General features: G+C 40.0%; 2 long non-coding RNA genes across 2 annotated transcripts in view; one reads left to right on the top strand and one right to left on the bottom strand.

Annotated features, from left to right (window-relative positions):
* Positions 1-16,684, bottom strand: part of LOC139707664 (uncharacterized) — a 102,913-nt gene that overhangs the window by 5,805 nt on the left and 80,424 nt on the right. The window contains exon 2 of the long non-coding RNA XR_011709137.1: positions 8,683-8,782. This is a non-coding gene — a long non-coding RNA (uncharacterized lncRNA). The remainder of the gene's footprint in view (positions 1-8,682; positions 8,783-16,684) is intronic.
* LOC139707663 (uncharacterized) overlaps positions 1-16,684 on the top strand; it is a 108,582-nt gene that overhangs the window by 57,014 nt on the left and 34,884 nt on the right. The gene's annotated exons all lie outside the window — the stretch shown is intronic.

Genomic DNA, 16,684 nt, shown 5'->3' with positions numbered 1-16,684 from the left:
CGGTTGTCTGATGGTCAGAAGAGGTGTTCCTGTGCCAGAGGCTGGCTCCTATGGTTGTCCGCCCTTTGGGTGGAGGGGTGGACTCGGGTGTACTGTGAGCCTGAGTCCCACACAAGCTAGTGTGGTTGGATCTGGGCCACCAGGACTTGACCTCCTGTGGTAATCTACCAGTGGGAACTGTGTACCAGTTCTCTGTTTAGGTCTTAAATGTTTTGAAAGCTTCTGGTTTTTCCTTTCAAACTTCCAACAACTCCATGAACAATAAGATCCCATTGGGTGGAGTAAAATAGTACTCCAGGGGACGCCAACTCTCTCCCAAAAATACAAATCAAGCAATAGAATATATTCCTGATGGAGCCCGGCAGACAGTAGAGGAATAGCCTAGGTAAACTGAGCCTAAATTGTCTTAATTATAGTCTAAAAACTTGGTGGTGGCTTGTTATGCTTAGTAGCTGTGCAAGAAACACACATTGCAACCAGGATGCCAGTAATAATGGCATGCTGATTTCAAATTAACCGACAAGCAGCAGACATGTAATAGGTACCATGTTCCTGTTCTTCTGATTTAATATTTACTCTCTTGTTAGATTATTTGAGTACATAAAAATGCATAGAGACATGAAAACATGTTAACAGTGCTTAAACTCTCATAGGACTCCACACCAAAGGATGAAACAACCAAAGCCTAAGATTAGGGTTAAGGGTAAAATGCAAAGTAAGAAGTTTGTCTTTAGTCTATTCCCTTCATAAAAAAAAAAAAATGGTGTCTAAGGTGAGGACAGATCTGAAGTCCACATGGGATTCATTCCTTCTTAGACCATATCACCCATTATTCACTGTCTGATGTCTGCAAGGGGAGGTGCCACTGATGAACAGCAGTTGGGAAACAGCATTCTACCTTTGGGGACTTACTTTTTTCAGGGCACCATCTCTTCCCCACTTGGGCCAAAAGAGATCTTGGGAGGAAAGTCATGTTTCCTCACCTCTGATCAAAAGAAAAAAAAAATCAGGTTATTCACTATTCTGGACTCAGGGGCATGAGAGACCTCAGATCTGCATTTGCAATGTGGCAGAATCTTGCCACTGAAGGTGTGGCACACCTGAATGTGGCTGGCCAGTTTTGAAATGTTGTTGAAATTTAACACACAGAGGGAGTTGTGAAGGGCTTTTGCTGAAAATATGTACAATTAATTAATAATTTTAAATTGGTCATGTATTAAAATGAAAATGTTTCAGATTTGTTGGGTTAAATAAATTATTACAAGATTTTTCAGGGACTATGTGACCACTAAAATTTCAAAGTTGCATAAATAGCTCATATTTGGTTTTCATGGAGTGATGTTGTAGTGACCTTTCTCCTTTGGAAAGATCAAGCTGCCTCTTCAAATTATAAGAGGATGATCTGGGTGTGGTTGTTCATGCCTATAATCAATCAATCAATTAATCTCTCTCTCTCTCTCTCTCTCTCTCTCTCTCTCTCTCTCTCTGTGTGTGTGTGTGTGTGTGTTGTTGTTGTTCATGCCTATAATCAGTCTCTCTCTGTCTCTCTCTCTCTCACACACACACACATATACAACCAGAACATGAAAGTTATAAAACCTGAAAATTTAAAGTAAAACTCACTATTATTATTTATTATATTTTAAAGTAATTCTCACTATTTGTAAATATGCATTATTGATATTATTATTGGTAAATTGATATAAATTTACATTCGAGGTAAAATTCAAATACATCCTTTACAAAGTCAGCTATTCAAGGTGGAACACTCTTTGTGAAGAGTTGTAGCTAAGAACCTTTCAATCTTTTGCTCTGCAACCAGACTTTGAATTTCTTGTCTTGCCACTCAGGACTAGAGGAATCTGAGCCTGGAGCCTTTCCACTCCAGTTTTATAGGATGATAACTTTCCAATGAGAGGCACAGATAGATAATAGAGGGTAGACTTCATGATCTTAAAATATTTTTGTCTATGGCTTAAACAAAGTTCTGAAATCATCTTCAGGTTCCTTGATATCTGGGTGGTTTTGTCATAGTCTCTGTCAATCTGCTGTTCATGTGATGGCAGATTTGTAGAGAGGTTGCAGAAGCCAGAAAATGGTAAGTCTGTGGGCTTAGGTATTCTGCAACAAGGGACAAGGGTTGTTTGGAAACAGCTAGACAAGCTGTGGGGACCTGGGCTTTTCTAAGGTCAGGTACTCAACTGAATTTCATTTCAACACAGATATAGCTCAATATTTTGTCTTTTCTGGCCCACATGGTAAGAGTGGACTAGCAACTAGGGCCCTGCTTGTATTGTGCTGTGCTTGATTGGCTATGATTGTGTGATTTGCAGTCCTCTTTGTGTAGTCCATTGTCTGTACCTTACACTGACTCAGAACGGGTCATGAAAACAGGGAGGGTCATTACAGGAGAATCCTGATTTATGTAAGGGATTCATATTTGGAGTAGCTGTGGTTTGTATCATGGCTTGTCACTCTTTCCTACCTAGAGATCACCTACCTGTTTTGTACTGTGTTTGCCGTATTTATGGAAAATGTAGTCTTTCTAAATGCTTTCTTCCTGCATCTATTTCACTATGTTATTAATGCTTACCCATGCTACATTTCAACTAACAGAATATTTTAATTCATTTTTCACTTGGTTATTCATGGCATTTTGAAAAAGATCTTTTGTTGCTGTTTATGATCATTCACATATCAGAAAAGCAGAGAATAGTTATTGAACACTTAATGTAAAACACCTTTGAACCTCTTCATTTATCCTCCTAAGGCACAGATATCATATCACAATGTCTTTTTGTTGAGTTTTCCTTTTGAAAACATGATAGGGTGATATGTCCTCAGTGCCATATTTTTACCTGGTCCTGCCTTTAAGACCTGCATGGTACCCACAGTTGCCATGTTTCTTAGAGTTCTTAGAGGATATCAGCCCCTGTGTAGCCATCTCCTCCTGCAGAGCATCTTGAGGTTGGGGAATGGAGCCTCTTGTGCTAGCACTGGTTACCCTGAGTAACACAGGAATGTCCTGTTATAGGTTTCATCTAAGTTGATCCTAGATTAGACATTAAAATTATCTTCTCACAACTTTTTTTTCTATTCCTTGCAGACCCATTGTTGGTCAGTCACTTTGATTCTAGTATTGAAGGAAAAGAAAAGATCATCCTTGTAACCTGGGTGTTCAGAGTTGTGAAAGAAGATGAAACTATTCCAAAGAACTAGAAAGATTATCTCAGTTAATTCTTACAGGTATTCCAAGGCAAAACTCACTTCATGCAGATACAAGGGCACAACACAGTGATTCTTGGTGGAGAAGGTCATCCAGTCCTTAAATGAGCCAAATGTTTTGAGAGAATTTCCCTTTTGATAGAATAACCTGAGTTAGATATATTTTTGTTGCAATCAGTGGTGTCCCTCTCTGGGCTTTTCAACTTAAACAGCAGATGTTCACTAATTTCAGCTTCAATTTTTCATGAAATATATTGTATCAGCAGTATTTGAAAGATATAAAAGTGTTTCCTAAGTGGCAAGATACAGGTGGATTTTACCCAAAAAAGTCATAAACTAAGGCCAATACGTGTGTGTGTGTGTGTGTGTGTGTGTGTGTGTGTGTGTGTATGGAGGGAGAGAGAGAAGATATTGAGCACTGGAAAATTTGGGATCCAAAGGATCCAAAATTAGTGTTTTAATATTGATGAAATGAGGAGTTTGATGACTTTTCTGAGGGTATAAATTCTTAGTATTGTGTGGCCATTTCTATGTCATGTGAGAAATTCAGATTTGGGTTACAAATATCTTCAAAGATGGATTGAAATCTTGGGAAAGTGTACACATCCAAGGTTAAGCAGAGAAGGACTTTCTTTCTGCCCTTGTTCCCAATGCTAATCTAAATATGAAGAGAAGGTTTTGAGAAAATGGAGAAAGTTTTACTTCTTTACTAGCAAGGAAAAAACAAAGGGGTCTCCTCTCCCAGAGTCTGTGATTTCTAACTGCTCTGGGGAATAATGTGCCTTTAATGAAGTAATTCTAAGACTATGCTCTAGCTGTGCCCTTTCAGGAGTTTTTGTTTACTTGTAGCATAGAGAGGCAGACATTTCATAGATCTTCTGGTACCAGCCCTGAAGTTATTATTTTAATTGTTTCATTTCAGTTATAAATGATGGTGGAATTTATTTTGATATAATTGTACAAGCATGAAATATATCTTATTCTTGTAGGAACCCATTCTTATGGGTGTACATGATGGTGGGATTCACAATGGTATATTCATATAAGTACATAGTAAAAATTGTTTTGGATTCATTTCCTTTCCCTATTCCCCCTCCGTTCTCTCCAGTCCTGAAGTCTTGATTTTTTTATTGCCATGGTGCATGGGCTGAAGGGGAGATATAATTAGGCAAGGGAAGAAGAAGGTTAATCTTCCCATAGTTATAAAAGGGGAGTGGGAGAAAAGACAGAACAAAACCAAGTCATTTTAAAAATAAATCACGGTGACAGAGCAGCAAGAGTTATGTTCAAAACATGAAGGGCCCCTGTTCCATTTTCCCCACTGTCAATTTTTGTGGAAAAATCAGTGATTACATTTCTAAGCTGATTTGTACTTAAACTTGGTGTTTTTTAGAATGGAAGGGTTTTACCTGTTGAATTTTTATCTATGTCTCTATCTATTTATTTATTTTCCTCTTGGATTTTTACTAGAAGGGATGGAGAGACAATTCCAGCCTTGTTGGTGACCTGGAAGAAGCAGACTGTTGTACAGTAGTTAATGTTTGACTGGTTTTTGTTTTTATTGTTTTTACCTGGGATTTTTTTTAAAAAATTATTTTAATGCCATATTTTCCTCTCTCCCTCCATGGCACAAGGAATGCCTCTGATTCACTATTTCTTTGTGGGCTCAATTTAATCCTTGTTCCGTGGATACCTTTTTTGGTGGGGGAGCCACTCTGCACAGAAGCTATGTGCACACCTTTAATCCTGAGTAAAGGTGTACTGAACAGCTATTGCATCCTGAAATACATTTGGGCTTTACCTCACTTTGGATAATCAAGGTGTAGCTCCAGAAGTATGTGTTACCCAGTGTGGTTAGGTCACACCTACCTCTGTTTTAACCCTACCCTTTGCCTTTTTTTGGGTAGAGTGTTTCATGGAATAGCTCTCCCAGAAATGAAAGCCAAGCCTCTGAACATGCCCCACACCTTGTCAGCCTCTTATTTATTTCTCCCCCCCACCCACACTCTTTGTGGGAGCTTGAGGCTGGGAGCTGGGGAAGCCTTCCTGAAGTCCAGAGAAAGGTATTCTGTGTCTGTGTCGTCTTTTTTTGTCACCCAAAACTCACCCGAGTGACCTTGGTTTAGTAGCCTGCAGTGGATGGGGGCTAGAGATTGGAGCCCAACATGGGATACTCATTGTGAATTTGGTGGGTTTGGCCTTGGTTAAGCACACTTAGAAATTCAGATTAACATAAATTGGTTTGTAAAAGAGAACAGATTGTAAATGAAGAGTAAGGGATACTAATTAGTAACATGGGGAATTCATTGTCTTCAGAGAGACAGATTATTTCATGATCTTGTTAATAATTTTCCCCTATGACGGATTAATCTTCATTAATCCGTCATAGGGGAAAACAGATCAAAAGAACCCAGCTCACAGAATTTCTAAAAATAGTCAGTGATGTCTGTCCATGCTTTGGTGAGGAAGAATCACTTAATTTGCAAACTTGGGAGAGGTTGCCTTTCAGCTAAATTACCTAGAATACAATAGATAATATTCAGAAAGTTTGGTCTGCTTTAGAAATGTGTTCTTCCTCAGACTGAAAGGATGACCATTGGTCATCTGTGGACTTACCGGAAGGGCTGCAGAATGCAATTAGGAGCCTTGAGCATGACAAGCAGCCTTGCTCTGCTCCAAGGAGAAATTCTCTGTGTGTGGCTGGACTAAGGGTGGAGTCAAGTCATACCAGGTCTATAGATGATAAATGTCAGACAGAGAGCCTCAGGGCAAGACCTAAAGCTATTCCAATTACAGCAGATAAGGTCAGAGAATGAGCCACAAGTGCATTAGGGAAACTCATTGATGGAGTGTGTGCTAGAAAGGATGGTAACCCAAGTGGAGATTCAGGAAGTGAAATCCAGATGGAAGGGAAGGAGCCACATGGGAGAATTCTAGAGAGGCTGTGCTATGGGTTTCAGAATGTTCCCAGTCCAGTGGAGAATGTGAGCTGGAAATGGGTTTTGTAATCTGCCATGGGGTTGTCCTGCTTCTGCCATTCGGATATGGTCGCTTCCCTCCAGGAGAAGGAGGTTTAGCTTTCTCGACATGGCTGTAGCCATACTCTCCTCACTTCAACATGGTCTTAGGATTGCATTGGGGGAAGGAAAAGACATTACAGGTTTCCAGCTTTTTCCAATTTTTGAGATGATAGACAAACAAAACAAATGTGTTTGAGTTCATGCTGTGGTTCCTTTTAAAACTAAGATAGAGCTTAAATATTTTTACTTCAGGCATGTCTCAAATTCACCTTCTGTTCAGAGCCTAATTGAACCAATTTGTAGCGAGGCATTACTACCCATGACAGGGTCACACTAGCGAAAGTGTGTCTGTCTGGAGAGGATTTATTTTTTTGTATTGTGGTGATGAAATTTGATGGGTTTTTGTACTGAACAACCTGAAAGAAATTGCATGCATGGCATTGATGTTCCAGTAGAGATGTTAGGCATAATAGGGCCATTTGCTGATTTAGAGCAACAGTTAAATTATGATTTACCAGTTTATGATCAAATAAGTACATATGCCAGAAGAGGCTGGAGAGAATTACCAAAGGTGAAAAATAATGTAGATTTCAGTCAGATCCGGTAGGAACCAGAGGAAAAATTCTCGGAATTTGAATTTGTAACATGCCTTTATCAGGCAGCAAATAGGATGATTGGTGATTCAAATACTTTTGAGGTTCTGGTCAAACAGTTAACCTTTGAAAATGCCAATAAAGTCTATCAAGAAATTATCTGACCACATCAGTAAAAAGAAACTGTTTTGAATTTATTCACCTTTTTTTTTTTTTTTTTGCTGTGGGTTTGATGCATTTAAGGTTTGACCATGGCTGCAGCTTTAAAACAAAGCCTCAGTCTAGGAGATGCTATTCTCAGAGCCAATGTTTTAACTGTGGTAAGACTGGGCACATGGCTAGGGACTATGGATTGCCATGAAGCTGGGGAGATCCATCTGGTTTGCACCTACGCCATTGGAGAGGTGAACACCTGGTTCACGGAGGCCCCAGCAGGCATGGTGGAAATAACTAACAACAATTTGCCACTCCACATATGTCTTCACTGCCTCCATGAAACTGGGGGCGGGGCTTGCCTAGCCTTGCCAAACAGTAGGGGCGTTACAGTTTATACAGGAAGAGGAGCCAAGGGCTCACCGACAGACATCATCAAGCTTAGCCCAGCTGGTCCATCACTACTATTCTTTCAGGATGTTTCCACCCAGGGGCTGAAAACTTAGGACTCTGACCAGCCATGGGACTAATTTTAACTCCTGAGATGGGCCCACCGCTTTTCCCTATAGGGGTTCATGGGCCACTGCCACCAGATAACATAGAATTAGTATTGGGATGAAGCGAATTTACTTAGAGAAGAATTCAAGTCTTGCCATGTGTGGGCTCTCTCTCATACAGTGCGGAGGCCCATGGAACAGGGTAGAGGAGAGTGTGGCTGTGGAGTCACTAATCAAGACCTCCAGAGGCCAAGCAGGAAGCAGGTCTGATTTTATTGCGCAGTTACCATGTATATATACTCAGGCAATAGCTAAGCGGGTTACAGGCAGCCACCAATGCAATTTCTGCTAATGTCCTTGCAGCAACCAGTCAAGGAGTGGGCCATGGAGCAAGCGCAGGGGCTGAAACACATGGCCTCATGCCCAGGGCTGTGCCTATGGGTTAAGTGGCCTGCCAGTCATGCGCCTAGCACGAGGGGAGTAGTTTGCCACTCAGATGCCCTTAACCCATGCCATGTATGCAGTACTCCATGCACTTGTCCCCACATCTCTCTCCTCTGTGCTGCAAGGACTTCAGCCAGCATCGCTGTTTTTTGTTCGGTGGAGTTTACATGGTTACATAAGTGTCTCACAATAGAAGAAAAAAAATTATCACTATTTTAAATAGTAGGGCCAGAATAGTAGCAGTATAAGGATTAGTTAACTTGGATATCAGGTTTTTCCAATGTTCAGTCAATCCCTGGAAGAAGAAAGAGGTTGTCAAGATTGATACCTTAGTCTCATTGATTTTGACAATTGCCTTAGTAAGGTTATGTGTAGTTATAACATAGTTAGCATCCCAAGCACCCTTAATATATTGACAAAAATTGGAGAAGTGAAAGATTATATTTTCAGGTACAGCAAATTGGGTGACAAAAATACTATGAAATCCACAAGTTGCAACATAGGGTCACAAGTGAGCCTTTGCAACATAAACAGAAAATCTAGTTACTCCTGGTGGAGGTCTATTCTTTCTGGATGACTAAAATAGTGGTGTCATTTGGAACAGCAAAGGTTTCTGCCATGGCAGTAGACAAATTGTTTACAGTCTGAACCATCTGGATACTCTGAATGAGCAAAGCAGTCACAGTGGCTGTGGTGGCAATGGTGGCTATCAGGGCAATAATTCCAGCAATGATCAGGCCAATTGCATACCTTGTCTGTCATAGGATCTCATTCATTCTTCATCTTCGTATCCCGTGGACTCCTCCACTCTCTGGACAGGTTCACTGGAAACCAGATTGCTGGGGGCACTCTGAGGATAAATATACATTTAGCTTTCATAGCAGGGGTTAGGCAATTTGTGAGCCAGCAGGATGTATTGACTGCACAAGGGACCTCTGTAGGAGTGATATTTATGCCATAAGTATCATTGATTATTAGCATGGCAAAGGGTAGCATAACACAAACGTGTGTATGGTAGTTATGGGTATAATTTGTCACAAAGCCAAATCCATGGTCATTGGGCACATCAGTTATGTTCCAGGGTGCTGTGTGCACCCAGGACCATAGATATTGTTTTTTCCCAAAGAAATTCTGCTTATCAAGGAGATAAGGTATGGTAGGGTCACATTGATTCCATTGGATGCTCTCATAATCTGAGGGGGGCTTTCCAACAAGTGTTTGTGGGCCTGGTGGCAGCAAGGGTTTCTTGCATTTGCCATGGGGGAGTGTATGGTTATAGGTAGCATTAAGTATAACTCTAAGGTCAGTGTGAGACAGCCCAGTGTATGGCTTATTATAGTTATCTACTATAGTTTCATTGGCAAGAGCAAAACAGAGGGGACTGTCTATATTATAGGTATCCTTATCCACTAAGTAGAAACAAATAGGCAGAGTTGGTATGGAAATGATGGTATTCCAGGGTATGATTACCTCCTGCATAGATAACCCAAGATCAATAAGTTTGGAATTATTTGAGAAGAGCTTGGGAATTGTCCTTTCCCAATTAGCAACTGCTAAAGTGGTGGCCTAATGACCGAACTGATGGGAGATTTCACTGTGAGCAGTGAGTGTTGAACACAATAGGACAATCACCACATTCCCAGGGGTGGTATTGCCATCCATCAAAGGGGCCAATCTGGTGGCTTGTTCAACAAGACCTTTAATATCACCCCAGGTTATGTGAGGTCCGTTTGCATTGTTGAGTCCCTTGTGTGTGGGTTTTCTTCTCCAGAGTTAGGTCCTTGATCTTTTTGGGTGGTGGTTCTTCAGGTCCAGGGCTTGACTTTCTGGCAGGCACCCAGGTGTTGTGAGGCTCCTCTTAATATATGCAAACCCTCAACCCATGGTTAGAAGGGGCCCCAGAGCATCCCATGCATTTTTTCTGGGATCCTTTCATGAGACCAAAGGTAGATGGGAGGGCCCTGAGAGGGGGCTCTGATATTTATGGGCTGTTGTTTCTATAGAAGATTGTGACATTGAAAGAAAAATTAAAGCAAATAAGTTTTTGTTTAAGGCATTGAGTGGGGTCTTGGTATAGTTTCGCCCCTCTGTTTTGTAGCATAGTCTTTAATTCCTTAGGTGCTTTTTGTAGTATGCCTTGAGCCTGAGGGTTATGGGGATCCCAATTAAGTGCTGTAAATGCCAATGATTGCAAACCCCTTGGAATGTCTTGCTAGTATAGGCTGGCCCATTGTCAGTTTTAATAGACATGGGAACATCCATAATTCCAAAACATTTAAGTAGATGAGAGATGACCTTTTTGTGGTTTCTCCTGTGGAGGCTGTGGCCATTACATAGCCTAAATAGGTATTGATGATTACATGAATATATAATTTTTTAGACATTGATGGACTTCTCTTTTATTCATGTATTTGTACATGGTGCTGAGAAACAAACCCGGCACCTCACACATGCTAGGCAAGTGCTCTACCACTGAGCCACAACTCTAGCCCCACATGAATATATTTGAAATTTCCAAAAGGACCATAATGAGTGACATCCATTTGCCATAAAGCATTAGATTTTAACTCTTAGGGATTAACTCCAGCAGGGTGTAAAGGGCCAATGGGAGAAAAAGGGTGCACACTTTTTGAAGTCTCTGACTAGCTGTCTGCAAGCCTCTTTAGTCCTGCCTTTATGCAACTGCCGTGGCTGAGGCAAGCAGAGAGGCTTGAGCTTCTTGTGTCCCTGTATCCTGGGTGGCCAAAGTCCAGTCATCTAGTGTGCAGTTTTGTACTGGCACCACTGCTGCTCTATGTTCCTTATTTAATCTTAGATCAGTTCCTTGGCTAAGGCCTCCCTGGGTCCTTCATGAGACACCTTTCCTTCTACCACCTTCTTTACTCTGTCAATAAACTATGGCAAGTCCTCAGTGGCTTTCTGCCTTAAGCCCTGTATAGAAACTGTACCTCCCCCAGCTGGTAACTTCCTCCAGGTCCTTAAAGCACAGAGTTGGACCTGATTGAAATAATTTGGTAGGCCTGTTCACATTAATCATAGGAAAAAAAATGTCTTCCACTTCCAAAATGTTGTGGGCTCAAGAGAGGTTCCGTGTGGGTCTTTCCAGTCTTGAGGACAATTAAGTTCAAGATTGAGTGATTTGAGCATCTGCTTTGCAAACGGCCCCCAGAGCTCGTCCTCTTTCACTGTCTTCTTTAACTTTTTCAGAGAACCCAATGTGTGTGGATACTAAGTGGCAGCATGCTGTAGTGTGGGGGCCGTGTTGACTGGGAAGGCTTGTGTTCCCTTACCCCACTTTTCTTGTTTTATCTTACATATATCTTCAGTAGGATCTCTGGCCTCCTGGAAAGGGTTTCTGGGAGACCATGGCTTGAGTCTGTCTGGTGGCCTGGTCATTTCTAAACTGTCATAGTCCATTGCTGGCTTTGGCCTTGCCTTATAAGGAGGCAGTTGCCCTTGACTCAGGGAAGGATGTATTCTTTGCCTGTCAGTAAAAGGCGCACTTGCACCATTTGTGGTCACCTCTTCCTGCACCATGAAGGCTAGAGGTATCACTGCCTCTTTCCCTCCTGCACCTGCTGTAACCACTTGCTTTGAGGTAGACTGTCACCCCCACTTTTTCCCCCTTGTCTTTTTTTCATAGCCTCATCTCCTCTCATGGCCATCATTACATGACAAGGGTCTATTGCAGGGCCCCCTAAACCTTGCTGAATGACTGTAATAATAGGAAAAAAAATAGTGGTAAAGTATACCCCTGTCTCACTTCAGCTTGCCATACATTTGCCATTATCTTGTCCCATATTGTAGGATCAAAATCACCAGCAACATTGATCCACGGGTTGGTTTTTATATCCCAGAACTTCTGCGCTTCTCTCTTATTCAGGGTTAAACCTCTAGTATCTAAGAGAATGTGCAGCACTTGCAGCTGAGAGTCTTTGGTGGAACTCTGTAGGTTCCCCATTTCTCATTCCTCACCCCTCTGTGAAGGGCCACACCCTGTCTTATAGGCTTACGTCAGGTCCCTGCTTGGGCATCACGTGCATGGGCTCTCTCTCATCCAGCGAGGAGATCCACAGAGCCGAGTAGAGGAGAGTGTGGCAGCTGAGTCTCAAATCAAGACTTCCAGAGACCAAGCAGGAAGCAGGTCTAATTGTTTTCACACAGTTACCATGTATATATATTCAGGCAGTAGGTAAGCAGATTACAGGCAGCCACCAATGCTAACTGTCCTTGCAGCAACCAGTTGGGGAGTGGGGCGTGGAACAAGCGCAGGGACTGTAACACATGGCCTTATGCCCACGACTGTGCCTATAGGGTAAATTTTCTGCTGCTCACGCACCTAGCATGAGGTTAGTGGCCTGCCACTGAGATGCCTTTAACATACACCATGTATGTAGTACTCTATGAACCTGTCCCCACATTGCCAGATGTTATTGATGCCAGTTTTGAAGGAAAGATTATGATTACAGTTCAAACAAAATGTGTTATTCAGCTTTCTCCATGGGATAGGATAGCACAAGTAATATTCTCGCCTTGTTACTCTGTGAATGGTCTGGGTGAAATCCAGACTTCTGGGTCCCCATACTGGGGTGTATTGGGCTCTTTTGGTTAGACAGGAGCACACTCTATTAGATCTTAAAATCAACCTTAAAAATTTCAGAACTGTGCTTGATACGGGAGCAGACAAATTAGTTACTTCTAGAAGGTAATGAACAAGAAGTGGCCTTTACACATTGCACCTGCTAGCTTAGAAGGGATTGATCAAATTGTACAACCTGCCCAGATAGCTCAATACATTCAATGGGAGGATTAAAAAGATTAATTCTGGAATTTTTAAACCATATATCTTAGACACTTTGACAGTAAATTCATGGGCTTAAAGTATTCTAAGCATCCTGTGTTGTTATTAATAACTCCAAACTCTATTGTGTCACATCAGGAAGTTAACCAAAAATTTATTTCTCCTAGAGAATTTGAAAGGAATCAAGAAGAAGGATATTTACCTATAGCCCAATCTTTTCAGGAAAGACAAGTTAATTCACCCAGTCAAAATTTTGGCAGGGGCACTGACTTCCTTTCCTGTCCCAAATCATAGCAGAAAATATTAACTGGCTTATAGAAGAGCCAATTTGGGTTTGTCAGTGGCCCTTAACAGTGGAGAAACTAAAAATAGCCAATATTTTGGTCCAGGAACAACTTCAGGCTAGTGATATAGACCAAACCTTTAGTCTCTGGAATGCACCAACTTCTGTGATTAAGAAGAAATCCAGTAAGTGGAGATTGTTTTAAGATCTTAGGACAGTCAATCACATTATCAGCCCCATGGGTGCCTTGCAAACTGCCGCAGTCCGGCTGCAGCAAAATAACTGGGGGGGGGGGGGATTACAAACAACTTGTGTTCCTTGATACAGCAGGAGTAGGAGCCGTGCCGTTTATTGTAGGACAACAGAGGTATTTATACATTCCACACAGCTTATCTTAATTAGCATAAACTAGATACATCAGTCAACCAATAAGAAATCTCCACACTTAATGGCTCACTGGTGTTATTTCACAAACCACTCCCTCTGGCATTTTGCCAGGCGCCATCCAGACTTGTTTACAGACTCTAACATTTCTCTGGCAAAATGCCAGGCGCCATCCTGACTTGTTTACAGACTCTAACAGCAAACAGAACTTCTTTCTCTTACAGCCATTCCTTTTGATTATCATCTAATGATGATAGATCTAAAAGATTACTTTTTCACTATACCCTTTCATCCAGATGATTGTAAACAAACAAAGAAAAAACAACAAAAATTGCTCTTAGTGTTTCAGCAATACATTTTAAGAGATATTACTGGAAGGTGTTATGTGTAATAGTCTTTGTTAAAATTTTTGGCACAAGCTGTCATACCTGTAAGAGAAAAATTCCCTGATGCATATATTATTCACCTTATGGATGACATACTTTTAGCTCATGATAGTCCACATGTACTTTAAAAAATTTTTGCTCATTAGAAAATTCACTGTCTGCAGTGGGTTTGTGCATAGCACCCGAAAAGATGCAAAAGACATCTCCTTTTCAGTATCAAAGTAATATAAAAGAAAGATGCACTGTTCATCCTCAGGGATTGTACCCAGGTGGGTCTTAGCACTAATTCACATCCCAAGTACTTTCTGTTTTTCATTTTGAAACAGGGTCTCACTATGTTGCACAGGACCTCATTACATAGCTGAGGTTGGCATTGACTGTGCAGTCTTCCTGCCTAAGGCTTTCAAGCTGATGGGATTATAGGAATGTGCCACTGTGCCTGGCTCACTGGTGTCTTTTTTTGAAAAACATCTGACCCAAATTGATTTATGAGTTTAAAAAAAATTGACATTTTGTTGTAATGCATTTGATCCATTTGATATTGTTTTGTTTTTAAAAATGTTTCCCTTACTCTTCTCACTAATTGTTTTAACATTCACAATTCCTTTTAACTTTAAGTGTATCTTTTATTCTGAATTACAGCTCAAATAAACTCATGTAAAACTTGAGCTCTACCATTTCCTGGATGCTTCATAAAATGTCCTAAATTGTGAATACTATTACTGAAAGCAAAAGTAAGTAAAATGGTGACAGACCTTGATGGATCAGTGATGCTTTATTAAAAAGCAGAGGGGCACAGTTTCAAGAAAGAAAATGGCATCAGGTTACATACAGTATGGGTCTGAGTTTTATAGGGTTTAGTTAGAATTAATCATAGTAGAATGTATTGGTTGGGTAGTCAGGGAAAACAATTGTAGGATGGGAATTTGTGAAAGTCCAGACCCTATTGTTTTCCTTCTCTTCCTGGAAACCATTGTTCTCCTTTTTTCCCTGGGATTATTGTTCCCACAAATATATACTTATATATAATTTTTTTTTTTTTTTTTTTGTGTGTGTGTGTCCCTGGGACAGGGGTGAGGAGGGGAATATATATATTTGTTTTCTTCTCCTCATTTTTAGTCATTTTGTTGAAGCTTTTTTTTTTTTTTTTCTCATTCTGTTTTTGGAGGGTTAGGTCCCCCCCCCCCCTTTAATTTTGTTTATGTGTCAATGAATTTTTATTTTTATTTATTTTTATGTGGTGCTAAGAATCAAACCTAGTGTTTCATATGTGCAAAGCAAGCAATCTACCATTGTGCTTTGATCCCAGCCCGTGAGGGTTAGGGATTTTGATTAGCATATTTTGATTTTTTTTTTTTTTTGGTATGGCCTTTTGTACTACTTTATTTTTCTTTCGCAGTCCAATTCTATTTTCTCTCTTTTTCTTTATATTCATAATTGTTTTTCCTCTCCCCTTCCTCACTAACAACATAACCTATATTTCCACTGCGTCTGCCATATTTATCCTTTGAAACTGAAAATGTTTTCTATCCTCCTACCTTTTTTCTTTCCTCATACTGAATTCTATCTTTAACACCTCAATACTATTTGATGTATATGATGTCTGCCCCTACCACTAATGCCAGAGCAATAATTAACAAGGAAGAAGTAATAGACAACACCTATTTTTTAATATTATGTCAGACATAACTTATGATTATTTATTGTTCAGTGATGGAAATTGTTGATCCTTCTCTTTCTGCCTATTGTATCAATTGATGCTATAGATATCAAAATAGAAACCAAGTACCTGTCTGCTGTTATGTACTGTTTGCAAAGATTGTTATCATCATTGGCCTCTCCCCTAATTTGTGATGTACTAGTAATACAGAGGCACAATAAACTTATAAGATAGAAACTACAGCTTCAGATCTATCCAGATAGATGGATAGACACACAAGTATATTAAAAAAAATCAAGGGGGAAAAAAATCCCCAACAATAGAGAATACCTCAACAACAGACCCTATGGACACCACAGTGGAGGAAATGTCAGAGATGGAATTCAGAAAGTTCTTGGTAAAGCTTATCTATGAGTTAAGAGAGCACATAAAAAACAACATCAGAAAGCTAATACAGCAAATAAAATATTACCTCAATAATGAGATGGAGATCATGAAGAAGAATCAGTTGTAAATCCTTAAAATGAAGGCATCAAATTAAAAATTTGATGGAAAGCATCACAAACAGACTAAACCATGGGAAAGATACATACATTTGCAGGCCCTGAAGACAAAATATATAATCTTGAATGGGGGAAAAAAAGATGACTATGGAAAAAAAGATGTTAAAGGACCATGCAGAAAACTTTTTAAAAATATGGGATTTCATTAAAAAGCTAAGCTTAAGATTCTTCGGGAGAGATGAAGGCTTTGAAATACAGACTAATGTAATGCACAATATTTTCAGTCAAACAATATCAGAACATTTCCCATATCTTAAAAAGAACATGGAAAATTAAATACAGAAAGCATACAGGACTCCAGATATTTAAAAAAAAATTAAAACACACCTACTTTAAGACATCATTTTGAAAATGCTTTGTATACAGAAAAATTATAAAATTTTAAAAGCAGCAAGAGAAAAACACTAGTCACATTTAGAGGCAAGCCTATCCAAATCTCAGCTGATTTTTTTAACCCACACTCTAAAAGTTAGGAGGTCTTAGAATAATATATACCAAGCTCTAAAGGAAAATGGGTGTGGACCTAGAATACTGTATCCAACAAAATCAAGGTTTACATTTGAAGATGAAATAAAAACCTTTCAAGGTAAACAGAAGTTAAAACAATTTACACCTGTAAATCTGGCTCTATAAAACTTAATAAAATATTTCAAGAATGCACAGAGAATAAAAACC

The sequence above is a fragment of the Marmota flaviventris genome, chromosome 1 (assembly GCF_047511675.1).
Source record: "Marmota flaviventris isolate mMarFla1 chromosome 1, mMarFla1.hap1, whole genome shotgun sequence".
Lineage (NCBI taxonomy): Eukaryota > Metazoa > Chordata > Mammalia > Rodentia > Sciuridae > Marmota > Marmota flaviventris.
Note: the sequence above shows the minus strand (reverse complement) of the source record. Positions and strands in the feature narration are given on the sequence as shown.